The sequence below is a fragment of the Sylvia atricapilla genome, chromosome Z (assembly GCF_009819655.1).
Source record: "Sylvia atricapilla isolate bSylAtr1 chromosome Z, bSylAtr1.pri, whole genome shotgun sequence".
Lineage (NCBI taxonomy): Eukaryota > Metazoa > Chordata > Aves > Passeriformes > Sylviidae > Sylvia > Sylvia atricapilla.
The window spans coordinates 84,309,754-84,321,900 of record NC_089174.1 but is presented as its reverse complement, the minus strand read 5'-3'; the positions used below and the strand labels follow the sequence as shown (position 1 = coordinate 84,321,900).

The following is a 12,147-nucleotide window of genomic DNA, read 5'->3' as shown; positions in this document are numbered from 1 at the left end:
TATATTACAGCCTGACAAACTGTGAGTTCTACAGCACTTCTAGCTAGCAAAGTGAAAATGGAGCCATATCTATTTCTCTGCAAGGCCTTCTAAGTAGAAACAGTCCAATTGTAAAATGACACCAAATTATTTTTACTTTTAACCCAATAACCAACGACCCGTGGCCTGCAATGAGGACTTTTCTATCCAACTACAAAATACCACCTAAACTCATGAAGAAGACGGTGAAAAATGACTAGCCTCCACCCTAAAACCTCCATTTTGCTTTACATATCCATTACCATATCCTAAAACCTTAAACTCTAAGTTTTGCACCATGTGATATCACACACTTTTATTCAAACTACACACCCACAATCCCAGTGCTGTCACTCAGTTTTGGAAGCCTGTTCCATGGCCTCAGGTGAAATGCAGTGTTTTCTTGGGGGTCAGTGCCTGCCAGCACAGAAAGTCTGAAATTCTCAGTGCCCAGGGTTCCAGCACAGGGATGCTTCAGTGGTTATTTGCTGCATCCTGCCTGATAAAGAAGGTGCACACACACAAACACAGGTGATTCTTTAAACAGCTGGAGAATGTCTCAGTCACAGTCTGGGCCTAAGTCATCCTGCTGGAAGGACAGCATAGCTGAACACAATCCATCTAGGAGACTTCTGGAATATACTGAGGGTAATGTCATGGTGCATGTGACAGAGGAATGGGTAAGGGAAGATGCTCTCTTGGACCTGTGACTCATAAATGCACAATTGCTGGGCAGTGTAAAGAGCAGCATTGTTTGCTGCACTAAAAATGATTCTTGTGGAGTCAAAAGCATGAAGTTTAAGATCTTGAGAGGAGTAATCTAGATCCAAAACTTCAGAAGAGTACGTTTTGGCATGTTCAGGGACTTACCTCGGGGTTCCTGTAGGAAACTACCCTGGAAGAAAAATGATCTGGTTTATCTTCAGAGGCAACATTCTCAGAGCGCTGGAATAATCTGTCTCAATGTGAGTAAAGCCAAACAAGCTGGAAAAGGGCCAAAATGAATACAGAGCTCCTGAATGAGTTCAAACACAAGAAGGATGCACACAGAAAGTGGAAGCAGGGTAGGCTACCAAGGAGGAGTGCAAAGACATTGCCTGTGCATTCAAAAATAAAGTCAGGAAAACCAAAGATTAGTTGCACTTGAAACTAGCAAAGAATGTCAAGGATGGCAAGAAAGGTCTTTTCCCAGGAAATTGGCAGAAAAAAAAAGCTTGAGGAGAATGTGGCCCTAACAGTCAGTGGGAGAGGGGAACTAGTGGCAAATGACAGGGAGAAGAATGAGGCACTCTGCCTTTTTGCCACCAAGCTTGTGAGAGGGAAAAAGGCTGAGAGAAATGGGTTTGCTCAGCCTTAAGATGAGAAGGCTTAGAGAAAATCTTATTCCTGTCTACAGCATCCTGATCAGATGACAAAGAGATGGTGGAGTTAGACTATTCTCAGAAGTGCATGATAGGATTGGACACAATGGCCACAAGTTGAAACATGGGACATTCTGGTCAGGTACTGGGATAAAAGAAGTTATTCTGAGGGAGATAAAATACTGAAAAAGTTTACCCAAAGAGGATGTAAAATCTCTGTCCTTGGAGGCCTTCGAGACTCACCTGGAACGTGGACATGGCCCTAAGAAAATTGACCTTTTTAGACCTGCTCTGAGCTGGGATTTGGAGGTACATTTCAAACTGAATTTTTCTGTTATACACCTGGATGATCTACTGACTATTCTGTCTTGTGAGAAACAAATCCCAGAACACCATGATGTAGCTGTCTTCTACACAACTGTACAGAAAATGTTCTCTTTTTAGTCTCTTTGATACTGAGACTGGTGATTACCTGTGCTGGCCCCAATGCTCACTTGAGATGTCAGGGTTATGAGTTACTGATGCCTTGGGAAGGCTGACTTGAAACACAGACTGGACAGAGCTAGAGAATAAAGTAGGTATTTATTGAATGGCCTTTAGGATACACCTTGGGCAGGACAAGAGCCCAACCAAGGCTATACCCAGGGTGGACTGAGAACGGTCACAAAATGGCTGGCCTGTCACAAGACCTTACATTTTTATAAGTTTTGGATATTTGCAATTTGCATAGTGGGGGTTTAATTGTCCAATTACAGCTTCAGCTTGTGAGGTCTCATCCTTCCTGTTCCTCCCTTCAGCCCACCCTTGTTCGTGCTTTTGGGCCTGAAAGTTTTCCTTGGTCTTCACCAGGATAAGGATTTGTTTTGTCTCCCCACTCTGTGAAGAGCTGAGTGATACTTAATATGAGGCTCAGAACTGCACCCCTGGGCAGCACAGAATCTGAAAAACATGAAAGCTAAAACTTAGGATATCATTACAGTGGAAGTTCTGGACTCAAACCTGGCCTCTCTGTTGTCCCTTTCCTATCCAGAATATAACAGTACAAATTCCCAAATCGTATGACAACCATGTCCTCTATAAATAGCCATGATGGTAGATAGTCTAATTCCATCACAAGGGGATGTATGCTTGCAGGGCCCAGCCTCTGTATCCACTCCAGCACCTGGCCCAGGAAAGAAATTGCCATCTTAGTTTACATGGAGGTGTTTTCTTCAAGGTTTGTATTTTATAGACTGTGAGTTGAACTTTTTGTGTCCAGTTTCCTAAGTCATAAACTAGTCCTTGTTTTGAGTTTCTAAGCAGGGAAGTTTATGGAGTCTCACTCCTGCTGACCTGTGTGAGGTTCTTGAAGAGAGATTAGGGCCTCACCCATATCCAGCAGAAACTGTGACACCATAATGAAATGCAAAATCACCAGTCTTGTGGTTGCTAGGCAATTCAGGCTAGCAAATTATCCCATTTATTTTAGGAACTGGATATGTCTTGTAGCAGGAGACTTGGCAGCACCAGTCTTGAAGGAAAACCTTAGAAAATAATATTGGAAAAGATAACTTAATAGTAACACTTGAAACAGCTGAGTGAGGATTCCCATGGTTTAACCCCAGACAGCAGCCAAGCCCCACACAGCTACTCACTCCCTTCCCCATCAGAGATAAGGGAGATAACTGGAAGGATGAAAGCTGGAGAACATGTGGGCTGAGAGAAATACAGTTTAATAGGGAAAGCAAAGGCTGTGCACACAGGCAAAGCAAACCAAGGAACCCGCTCACTGCTTCCCATGGGCATGCAATTCTATGGCACACTCCAGGAGAGCAGGGCCCCATCATGGAAATGGTTACTGGGGAAGACAAATGCCATTCCTCCAGGTGTGCCCACACTCCTCTTTCTTGTCCCTGCTTTATACACTGGGCTTGGTGCCCCATGGTCTGGAGCATCCCTTTGGTCAGGTGGGGTCACCTGTCCTGGCTGTGTCTCCTCCCAGGCACCCCCAGGCCCCTCCCCAGTGTGGCAGTACCAAAAGCAGAAATGGCCTTGGCTCTGTGCAAGCCCTGCTCAGGAACTGCAAAAACATCTCTGTGTTATCAACCCTGAGTTCAGCACTAACCCAAAACACAGCCCAATGCCAGCCACTGAGAAGAAAATTAATTCTACCTCAGCCCAAACCACCACACCAAGTAACAACTCCTTTGCAATTATTCCATCCATAAGTACTTGCAAATGCTCTAACACTTCTTTCAGTTTTACAAGAGTAATTGAATCTTGCTCTGGGTGGCAAGATTTGAATTATTTTTTTTTTCTGACTTAACTGTTATAAAGAATGGTCCTGCAGTCCTTTCAGCCACCGTGTGCTGCAGAAATGGAGACACAGAGTCCAGCATAACTTGTTAGAACAGGAAAAAGAATGAGTTCACAAATTCACTTTACATAATTTAAAAAGTCTTAAGTTTATGCTTAAACATGACCAAAATCGTCTAGAAAACTTCTCATCCTCCTTCTCCATAATACCATCACTTGGGGAGGGGTAAAGGGAAGGGAGGAATAAAAAGGAGAAATAAAAGGCAGAGACTTTGTTAAGAACTTCTTCTTTATATTTGAAGCTTTATCAGTTCTCACATCAGAATGACAGAAAAAGAGAACTGTGATGGAGAAAGGATGATACATCTACAGAATTGCCATAGTGGTTAGGTACTTTCAGGGGAAATTCAGACCACAAAATTTGCTCTGCTGCACTTTTACTACCCTTTGGAAGGGTTTAAGATTTGTAAGCATTGACAAATAAAAGCTTTGAAAAATTTCTCACAAAATGCTAAGAAATGTGTATGCTTGAATTTAGGAAAGAACCTGCAGTATCTGTTACCCTAGTACAGCACTTTTTGGGCAGTCACACAGAGGAAAACATCAGCATGTCAAATTTCAGGCCTGAGAGTTTACTCCACATGCACATTTGCATGGGCTTAACTGGTTGGAATGCAAAGCATTTCTCCCTTGAGTTGTCATGTATCTTCATCTTCTGTGCATTTCCAAGCAAAGTACTTTCCTGCCTTGAACAATATGATGGAAAAAGTGTGGTGCCTTGTAATATTTATATTACCAAATACCATTTCAGATTTTTCCTTTTTTTGCATGTGTTTGTGTGACTATACTAGTGAGAACTCTATTTGGGGCTGATTTTTTTATTATTATTTCTTACAAACCAAGCACTGAACTATAGAGTAACTTACAGTGGGAGAGATTTCTGGAGGTCACCTCGTCCCACCCCCCATTACAAATCAGCAGAGAATAGCATGAAATATCAACAGAGAAAGGAAATTAAAAGCCTTGCCTGTGCAATTGTAGCCATGTGCAAGTAGCTCCTTTTTTTTTACCAGTGAAATCAACTTTGTTCTTTCACTTTTTAATCCTTTTAAGAGCACTAATTTTCAGTTAACTCTCTTGCTTTGCAATTACAGGTATCTCCTGTTCTTGCCTACTCCTAAAATAACTGTGGGTGTCTTAAGTATGGGCTGAGAACCACTCCAAATTAGGGCTGGCAATAGTAACTAGCTTTTATTGTTTTATCCCTAAGTTGGAGTGCCTAAAAGTATCCTGTGACCTCCAGAGAGTGGAGCAAAGAGCTGTTCTTGCACTGACAGGTGATTTTAAGTAACTCACTGATGTTTCATTCTGTTCTGCCCACAGACTGTTTTTTACCTACTGGGTAAATATAACCAGTCACCTTCTGCTACTGGTGAATCTCTACAAAACATAGTACACAATTTGAAGTCCCATATACTTAATTTATGTTCTTTTGATATTTATAGTAGTCTTTTAAAATATAATTTCCTTAGGGTCCGAGTATGTGTACTACTTCCTGAACCAAGTCAATACTTCCCATGCCAGTTATCTCATGGAATGCTTACATAGTTAGCCACTTTTTTTCCTTCAAGTCCTAGGGTTTTTCCAAAGGATATTTGTCTGATGAGCTTTTTCCAGATCTTGATGACATATCTAGAAATGTCCAGATGAAGAACAGACTTTTCACACTGCCATAACAGCAGCAATAAGAAGCAATATCCCAGTATGGCTCTGATTATTCCTGTGTGAGAGTATGTTATAAGGCTTATAAGTAGTGTTGATCTTTCTGTGCTGTCTCTTCTTCACCCAGTTTGAAGTCCAAACACAACCTGCTTTCTCTCCCAGTCAGATCAGTCAGATGTTTGCTCCCGTCCCAAGGTAACAAATCAGTGTGTTTCCTTTCTCTCATGCTCACATATAAAGCCAAGTGTGATTTTGTTCCTCTCCATTATATTGAGCTTGGTCCTATTGCTGCTCTATAATTTAGCAAGAGATGTAAAACTGTGTCTTATTTGCCTATTATCAAGCATGTTGCTGTGATGTTTTGTTCACCTACATGCTTAAAAGCTGAAAGTCTTCCTGTTAGCTGCAGGGAATAATTTACACGTGTGTTATTTGTCTTTCAGATATTCAAGGTCATTTCTATAAATAGTAAGTCAGGCCATTAGTGTGTGTTTTGAGGAAGACTGCTCCTGTAATTAGTCTAGACATTTATGCGGGCAGCCTGGGAGCAGCAAGTTAGAGTCAGACTGTTCTGTTCTTCTGCTTGGTTTCTTAATATTTCTGTTCTTTAACTTGCACACTCAGAAAGGAGACCCATGAAAACAGGGTATTGAGGGAGAGGAAACAAGACCTGCTTCTCCATGGCAGAAGAAAAGGACATCACTGTGTGTTTACTTCATCACAGCTGTTTTCCTATCCTGGTGGCAGTCACAATTCTTGATGTCAAATCAGAGCAAATAAAAGAAATTACTAAGGGTAATATCAAATCAGCTGGTTTGTATTATGCCAAGAATATTTCCCATTTCTTTCAACATCCATGATACCCTATTACACTGCCCAGCATGCTTCCAAAACCACACATTTAATAGGAAATATGGTGAAAATTATTGTGATGCTGAATAATTGAATCGGGTCTACTGTGCAGTATCTTAGAAAATTTCCTGTGAATAGCATGAGAGACTGCCATCTCTCTTTGATTCTGAGTGCAGGTAGAGGTGTATTCTCAAAATGGTGCTATGACTATAACCAAAAACTCATGTGAGAACTGAAATCTATTCCTTAGAAACATCTGAGATAATTTAACCATCCTGATTCCTCGCCCTGTGGCCAGAAACACCAAGGGTCTAAGGAGTAACATTCATGTAAAGGGATTATTCCATGTATTTTATGGACAGATATGTACTTATAGCAAAAACGTTGGTATTTGCTTCAGTTTTAAAGAGACTTCCCCTGGCAATTTAGGGGCAGAATTTCAGATACTGTTTGACATGGATTTTCTATGCTGTCTGCCAGCTCAGAAAATTGAACAAGGTAAGGTGTCCCAGAAATGCAGCACTTCAGATTGGATCCTTCCTTAAAATTGTCGTTTTGGCTGGCAGCTGCATGGTATCTTGGTGACTTCCTGCTGTAAAATTAATTAAAAGCTCTTGCCAGTCAAGTCACAGTCAAGTCACTCTAAGTGTACTTAACAAGGGTGTTTTACTTCACAAGCTCTTCTTCATGCCAGAAATACGTGTGTAAGGATGATGGGGAGCAGTGTGATCTTGTATTATTCTCTACATGCCCTGTATGATCCTGAAAGATCCTGAAAGATCCTGAAATCTTAAAAATTAATCTGAAAACTTCCATAAAACATACATCTTGAAATAGAAGTAATTTTGTATGACAGTGTCTCAGATTACTTCAGTCAGATACATGAAGCACCTGGACTTTCTTAGAAACTCAAGAAAATATAAAAGTCAGACCCGTTGGTGTAAATCAACTGTGTGCCACTTCGCTTCATTTCAGTTCTGATTACTGCTGCTGCAAGAGAATTTTTCACTGGGTTCCAACACCAAGAATCTGTAGACCTTGTAAATGCGTTTAAAAGGCCAGCTCAGCAAATGCTATTATTTAAACAATGAGCAGAAACTTAATACATGAAAATGCTTCCTGTTTCTCTAAATGACCTTTAGGGGACAGATGGAAGTATAAAACAGAGAATATCAGACATTTCTTAAAACTCCCTTTTTGAGTAATAGAGATAAATCCAGTCCAGAAACATAGAAAAATCCACAGCAGATTTGTAATTTATTGCACAAACCTAATTTTGGCCCGGTCTAATCTAATTTATTTTCCTCATTGTGTGAGTCAATAAATGCTGCATTTTTTAAATTTTTTTTTTCAGATTCATGCCTCATCCTTGGCAAGGTTATTTTGGTATGCCTTGACCTTCAAGGCAGCAGTTTTCCCTGTATTGATCTTTATCTCTGCACACAGATTTGTCTCTCTCTATGGGGGCAGTGTTATTGCTCAGCACACGCCTCCTGCTCTGCCAGGTAAGAGAAGAGGCAGAGACTTTTACCTTGTAATAGGGAGATCTTTCTTCATGCATTTCAGCTGCTGCTGAATTGAAACTCTGAATTCACCATTTTTACAGCAAAACAGTGGTAAAAGTGTCTTGCTACTCATCTTTGTCTTTTTCTGCAAAGCTAGGGCTGGACTGTAATTGAGTTTACTGATGGATTCAAATGTTTGAAAACTAGTAAGGCCAAAGGGCTTTCTGAGTTAAAAAAAAATGTTCTGCTTGCATACTCCACTGAAGCCAGCTGGTTCTTTGTGCACTTCCTCTCCTTAATGATGAATGTGACACTGCTCTTCTGGCATAGAACATCTTTTTGTCTGCAAAAACTTTACACTGTGGCTGCAGGCTATAAATTTTGGCAGCATGGACAGAAACTGGGCAAATCCACAGAAGGGTATTTTGCTGTTTCATGGGACCAGGTAATTGCATGTGCATTTTGAAGTATGGTAGATGAAATAATGTGAGATCAGCTCACAGTATTACAAAGCGTTTACATCTGGAATCTGCCAATACAGATATCATCATCATGCAGAATCAGCAAAAGCAGAAGGTAAATGAAGGAAAGAACTTTTCAGGCAATGAAAAAAGAGCTGTATCTGAAAATCCTCTATGTCACATACAAAGTGACCAGCTAGAGCAAACTGTATCTACACAGGAGAAACTTTCTCCAGCTGAGGACCCAGAGACCAAGAGTAGTTGTACTGGTTATTCCACAGAACAAAATCTATTCATACAGTGAAAAAAACCCATCAAAACTAAACAACCCACCCCCCTGAAAAAAAAAACCCTGACTCAACAAACCAAAACCAAGCAAAAAAAGACAACGGACAAAATAACCCCCAACAAACTAACAAACAAAAAATAAAATAAAAATAAAATCCTCAAAGATAAAACCCCACCATAACAAAACCCAAAACAAACCAAACCCAAACAACTAGGGAATGATGTTTCATCTAGACAATAGTCACCTAAAATTTACTGTGTCTTACAAATATGACCTATAAATATATGACTTATATATATATATATAAGACACATATATATGACTATAAATAAAATAAATAAAATCAATTCTTTATATACATTGGATATAAGGAGGAATGTAATTAATATTTCTGATGTGTTAGGACAACTGCAAGTTTGTCATTGACCCAGTAAGCTCTGTCTACCTAAGTCCAATTACGTGCCATATTTTAGGTGATGTGTTGGATTTGCATGGCCTGGTTTTTGATAGCAGGGGGGCCACAGAGGTGGCTTCTGTGAGAAGCTGCCAGAAGCTTCCACCATGTCTGGCAGAGGCAATCCCTGGTGGCTCCAAAGATGGGTGTGCCACTGGCCAAGGCTGGGCCAGGTAGAAATTATGGTAATGCCCCTGTGATAATAGATTTAAGAAGAAAGCAAAAAGTTGTTGCACTTGCACAGTTGTAATTGCAGCCAGAGAGGGGCAGAGTGAAAACGTGTGAGAATGTTCTCACATTCTGCAGGCACAGAGCTCAGTGAAGAAGAAGGGCCAGGAGATGCTCTGGGTGCCAATATTCCCCTGCAGCCCATGGGGATCCATGGGGAATGCAGAGATCCACCTGCAGCCCATGGCGATCCATGGGGAATGCAGAGATCCACCTGCAGCCCGTGGGGATCCATGGGGAATGCAGAGATCCACCTGCAGCCCGTGGGGATCCATGGGGAATGCAGAGATCCACCTGCAGCCCGTGGGGATCCATGGGGAATGCAGAGATCCACCTGCAGCCCGTGGGGATCCATGGGGAATGCAGGGATCCACCTGCAGCCCGTGGGGATCCATGGGGAATGCAGGGATCCACCTGCAGCCCGTGGGGATCCATGGGGAATGCAGAGATCCACCTGCAGCCCGTGGGGATCCATGGGGAATGCAGGGATCCACCTGCAGCCCGTGGGGATCCATGGGGAATGCAGGGATCCACCTGCAGCCCGTGGGGATCCATGGGGAATGCAGGGATCCACCTGCAGCCCGTGGAGATCCATGGGGAATGCAGGGATCCACCTGCAGCACAGGGAGATCCATGGGGAATGCAGGGATCCACCTGCAGCCCATGGGGAATGCAGGGATCCACCTGCAGCCCATGGGGATCCATGGGGAATGCAGGGATCCACCTGCAGCCCGTGGGGATCCATGGGGAATGCAGGGATCCACCTGCAGCCCGTAGGGATCCATGGGGAATGCAGGGATCCACCTGCAGCCCATGGGGAATGCAGGGATCCACCTGCAGCCCGTGGAGATCCATGGGGAATGCAGGGATCCACCTGCAGCCCATGGGGAATGCAGGGATCCACCTGCAGCCCGTGGGGATCCATGGGGAATGCAGGGATCCACCTGCAGCCCATGGAGGAGCCCACACTGGAGCAGAGGGATGCCTGAGAGGAGGCTGTGTCCCCGGGGAGACCCATGGAGCGGGGGGCCCTGCTCCCAGGCTGGAGCAGCCTGTCCTTGGAGGACTGCACCCCGTGGGGCAGTCTGGGGAGGACTTTGCCTGTGGAATGGACTCACTCTGGAGAAGTTCATGGAGTCTGTCTCCCATGGGAGAGACCCCACAGTGCAGCAGGGGAAGGACTCCTCTCCCTGAGCAGTGGGAGAAGCCACAGGTCATGAACTGACCCAAACCCCCATTCCCTCTCTCCTTGTGCTCTGGGGTAGGAGATGGAGCTGGGAAGGAGGGAGGGGTGAGGGGAAGGTGTTTTTAAGGGTTTATTTTACTTCTCATTGTCCTGCTCTGATTTTTTTTTTAGTAATGAATATACCTCTAAGTTGAGCCTGTTTTGCCTGTGATGGTATTTGGTGGGGGATCTTTCCCAGTCCTTATCTCAACCCATGAACCCTTCATGTTTTCTCTCCTCTGAGCAGTTTGCAGAGGGGAGGGAGGGAGCAGCTCTGGTGGGTGCCTGGCATCAAGCCACAAAATGTATTTTCAACAGAGTTCTTCTCTCTGTTCAACACCTGTACAAAAATATTGCTGTTATGGATACCTTTCAGGTAAATATGACCTGTGGTTTGTGTTGCAAACCTGCTGAATTCTGTACTGCATTTGCTGATAGAACAGGCATCTTCTGGCTACAACAGATGTGTAAATAATTAGAAGATGGTCTGCTTAAACCCCACTACTGTTTTTGCAACTTAATGGACTATGATCTTTGTTTCAGCTATCAGAAGACAGAACATTGCGGAAACACATTCTTGTGTAAAAGCTTTTGTTCACAAAATTGAAATTTTTCTTACTGTGACACTGACAAAATAAAAATATGTCCTCTATCACTTTGAGCATGAGATGTTTTCTCTAAAGAACTTCATAAACTGTTATTCTAGCAAAAAAGTGGTTTCATTTTTGAACAGCTTCAAGCAGTAATGGAAATACAAAATAATGTTAGGAGTTATCTATATTTAGTTTTAAAGATGCCCCAGAGATTATAGTGACCTTCATCCATCCACCTCTACACATAAAAGAACAAGCAGAAGAATTTAGTGGTTAAATACATTCATTTCTCTTGACTCACAGTAGACGCATTAGCTAAATAAAAAAAAAATCCCATCATATGAGCTAAACATTATGGGGTTTTCTATTCTGAACACACATTTTACTGTTTTGTATTGATGTCTCAAGTTTTGTGTCCATGGTTCTCAGCAGCCAGGAATAAAATATTAAAAGAGCAATATTGCACTTCGAAAAACTCCTGAAATGCCTGAAAAATGCTCACATGCTGTGCAAATCTGTTCCAGTGAACAAAACTGAAACTTTTCTTCACTAAATGCAAGATCAGAAAGTCAGAGTTCCCTGCTCTTGCACCTTGTGTCTGCAGCAGGGCTGAATATAGACCTTAATGCATCACCTGAGTTACAAAAGTTTCATCATTGATGGAATAATGTTCTTAATATTCCCTCCAAGGTCTTATATCACTGTATGAAAATGTTATTTCTCCGACATATTTAGGATGCTCAACTATGAGTGCTGGTGTCACACGGAATGTGCAGATTGTCCAGAGGGGTACTGATGTTCTCCCTCACATTTGCTACAAGGGTGACTGGAGATGCTTTAGACTCCACAATAAAAAAAGCTTAACCATTCCAATAACTTTCTACTAATACTTTAAAAGCAAAACTTTTGGAACTTGTACTCCTAAAATTATTCCTGTGTCGTATTTGATTAGAGGGAATGTAGTTTCCATGAGAATAAGCAGCTGTGCAATATAAATAGTCATCCTTTTCCAATTAAGAGGCAAACTGACACCAAGACACATTGACTCCTCCATGCTATGTCATTTATTATTCATGCAGTTTTCCAATATACATTAGTGTAATTTCCTTGACAAGGTGCCCACTGTGGATCTTCTTACTTTTCC

The 12,147-nt window shown here is 42.3% G+C and overlaps 1 long non-coding RNA gene across 1 annotated transcript; it reads right to left on the bottom strand.

The window, feature by feature from the left end:
* Nucleotides 1–9,257: 9,257 nt before the first annotated feature.
* Nucleotides 9,258–10,464, bottom strand: LOC136373550 (uncharacterized). Its single transcript, XR_010745668.1, has 3 exons — nucleotides 10,130–10,464; nucleotides 10,020–10,059; nucleotides 9,258–9,319 (listed from the first exon to the last, which is right to left on the bottom strand). It is a non-coding gene; the product is annotated as an uncharacterized lncRNA (long non-coding RNA).
* Between the last annotated feature and the right edge of the window lie 1,683 nt (nucleotides 10,465–12,147).